General features: G+C 25.4%; 1 pseudogene; it reads left to right on the forward strand.

Moving 5' to 3' along the window:
* Positions 1-503, forward strand: part of LOC102598778 (crocetin glucosyltransferase, chloroplastic-like) — a 1,939-nt pseudogene extending 1,436 nt beyond the window's left edge.
* Positions 504-3,897: the final 3,394 nt, after the last annotated feature.

Raw genomic sequence — 3,897 nt, forward strand, 5'->3', positions numbered from 1 at the left:
TGGGGTAAACAAATATTTGAAATTTTAAAAATAACAAAAGTTAAATTTTTTAATTTTTTCTTGGATGGGGAGGGTCGGTTACGGGGTACGGTAAGAAAAAAAATTATAATTTAAGGATGAAGTAGAGTTTTGAAAAATGTTTTCCTTAATTTTTGAAGGGAAATCATTTTCCTTAAATTTGAGGAAAACAAGTTGATTTGGAAAACATTTAAGTCAACCAAACATGAAAAAATTGAAAAATATTTTTCAAAATATGTTTTCCTTTATACTAAAGACACCCTTAATCATCTCATATTTGATAATCTTGACAATTATAAAGGATAACAAACAATCGTTGGTGAACTATTTAGAATTGAGGAAACAAAAATTATACCTTTCCATAAATGAGATTCATGGACAAAGATTATATTACTAGTAATATATATCTTTTTTACACTTTTCTTTTTTATTTTAGTAGAGCGTATGTTATGTGTAATATGAGTATAAATACATTATCAGGTTAATTTAATCTACGTTAATATATCGTACCAAGCTAATATAGTAATTTAGATAATAGTAAAAACCTATTATATCTAGTTAAAGTTTATGTAGAGTGATGAGAGTGTGAACATGGATTTAACTATTATCTTCATTTCCACAAATTAAATTATTACTTGACTGAGTGTCACATATCTAATATTAATATCAATGGCTTAGCTTTAATTAATTGAGGGCTATAATAATAATTTATGTTCAGGCAGAAAATAGTTAAATTAAAACACGTGGCTGAGTTACCTAATTTAATATATATTACTCCCCACAACTTCTAACTAAAGTTCGAACCATCCTTTGTATGTGTATAGGTCCGAACTCGACTTTCTAAATTATACATATATGTTAAGGTCTTTTTCTAAGTGTGGTAAGTGTAGAAAATATTTTTTCAGATAATCAACTTCAACCCAATTCTCTATTTTACTCTTTAAAAAAGAATCTTTTTCTCTCTTCTTAATATTATATTATTATTTATATTTCTATTTCATTTTCTTATTTCAATATAAATCCGTTCTTTCTTTCTTTTTTTTCAAAATAATCACCCTATATACTTTTCATGTAATATAAAATTATTACTTTTCAAATTCTTTATTTAATATAAAATTATATTTTATTCTAAAATTTTATAGAACAACTACGAATAATTGAAAAAAAGAAATCAACAAGCACAATCGCAATCACAAGCACAACAATTCTCTAGATCATACACTATTTTTTTTCAAATATTGTGAAATCTGAAAATGACCTGCCGGATTACTAAATTATTGTTGTGATTTTTAAAATTATTATGTTATGTATTGTATTGTATTGTTATCTTGTATTTAATCATTTTAATTTTGTGCATTACATTCTTCATAGTAAAAATCAATAATAATAATATCAAATTATCTCTTAAAGTGACGAAAATTGGAAAAAATATATTTGAAATATTGTTAATTCAGGATTAAAGTAGTATATATTAAATAATATATTTTTTGAAATGTTGTATTACATTTAAAAAGAATTACGAATATTAGAAAAAAATAAAAAGGTCGTTTTATTCAAAACCCCAATTGTGACATCCCTTCTCTCCCACCTCACACCTCGGAACTCACCCTTCTTATAGAATTATAGAGATAAATGTGTTTTCACATCTTCTTAACCCGAAATGGCTGGGGAGAGGAAATGTTCCTTTTTTTAGGGTACTCCCGAGAACAGATCCAGTGAAGACGGGGTGGGGCATGTAGCTTAGAGGATTAGAACACGTGGCTACGAACCACGATGTCGGGGGTTTGAATCCCTTCTCGCCCACAATTGGCCCAAAAGGGAAGTACCTTTCCCTCTGGGGGTAGAAAAATCATGATTGGGATAGCGAACCAAAAGCTATGGAACTTTCATGTGGGTCTTTTATCGAAATGGAATGACATTTATTTTTATATTTTTATTTATCGTGAATGGGGGAATCATTACACATAGTATGCCCGATCGGCGTATTTTTTTGTTTTACGATTTAATTAATAGTCTTGTATGAATAATATGTTGGTTACAAATAATAGAAATAATATTAAATTAATGAAAAAGTGAAATAGAGATGATGAATAGTGGTTCTCCAAATTTGAAGAACTACTATTCACCTCTCTATAAATAGAGAATAAAGAGCTTTTTATGGCATCTCCAACCCTACACTGTATTTAACTCTCTAAATATAGAGTTCTCTATTTTTCCAGACAACCAACTCCAAACCAATTCTCTATTTTACTCTCTAAAAGAAAAAAAAATCTCTCCTCAATATTATATTATTATTTCTATTTCATTTTTATTTTCTTATTCATAATATAAATCTTTCCTTCTTTTTTGTTTCAAATAATCATCCTATATAATTTTCATTTAATATAAAATTTTAATTTTTTGAAATTTTTTATTTAATAGTAAATTATATTTTATTCTAAATTTCTAAAGAACAACTACGAATAATTGAAAGTAGAAATCAACAAGTACAACGGCAGTCACAACCACAACTTCTCTAAATCATACACTAATTCCTTTTTTGAATATTGTTAAATCTAGAAACGACGTATCGGATTACTAAATTATTGTTGTGATTTTTAAAATTATTATGTTATGTATTATATTGTTATCTTGTATTTAAATTATTATGTTATGTATTTTTTTTTTAAATTAATTTTTTTATCTTATCATTTAAATCTTGTGCATTCTTCACAGTGAAAATTAATAATAACATCAAATTGTATCAAGTGACGAAAATTCAAAAAAAAAATCAAAATATTATTAATTTGAGATGAAGGTAGTATATATAAAATAAAATATTTTTAAAAATGTTATATTACATTTAAAAAGAATTGTGAATATTAGAGATTTAATTAATAGTCTTATATGAAAAATAATATGTTAATTACAAAATAATAGAAATAATAATATAACATTCAAAAAGTGAAATAGAGAGTCTGTATAGTAGTTCTCCAATACTATTCAACTCTCTATAATTAGAGAGTAGAAGGCAAAATAGAGAATGAACACTCCAACCTACCTCCATATCACTCTATATTCTTCAAATTTAGAGAGTTGAATAGTAGTTCTCCAAATTTGGATAACTACTATTCACACTCTCTATTTCACCTTTTTAATACTTTATTATTGTTATTATTATTATTATTTATATTACTTTCTAATTAACATATTATTTTACATATAATGTCGTTAATTAAATATCTAACATTCATAATTCTTTTTAAATGTAATATAATATTTTTAAAAATATATTATTAGATATATACTACTTTCATCCCAAATTAATAGTATTTTAATTTTTTCTAATTTCGTCAATAATATAATTTGATTTTATTATTAATTTTCACTATAAAGAATACACAAAATTAAAATGATAAGATTAAAAATGTTAATTTAAAAATACAATACATAATATGATAATTTAAATACAAGATAACAATACAATACATAACATAATAATTTAAATACAAGATAAAATACAATCATAATAATTAATTCGTGATGAAACAAGAATCATGCGTGCATTCGGAGTTTTGCAATCACGTTTTGCAACTATTGCAGGACCGTCACGTTTTTGGAGAAAGAAGGTGCTACATGATATAATGACTACATGTTAAATTATACTGCACAACATGATAATTGAGGATGTACGTGATCTTAATGCACCAATTCAAGATGTCGTAGAGGCTCCAGCTCCAACGACATAAATGGTGGTAGATGAAAATCTTTGATTTGAACAATTTTTAGCTAGACAAAAAAAAATTAAGGACAAAAATGCTCATTGTGAACTCCGTAAAGCATTAATAGAGCATTTACGGGAGCAACATAATAATTTCAAAAATTGAGTGTTTATGTAAT

This window comes from Solanum tuberosum, unplaced genomic scaffold (assembly GCF_000226075.1).
Source record: "Solanum tuberosum cultivar DM 1-3 516 R44 unplaced genomic scaffold, SolTub_3.0 scf00317, whole genome shotgun sequence".
NCBI classification, from domain to species: domain Eukaryota; kingdom Viridiplantae; phylum Streptophyta; class Magnoliopsida; order Solanales; family Solanaceae; genus Solanum; species Solanum tuberosum.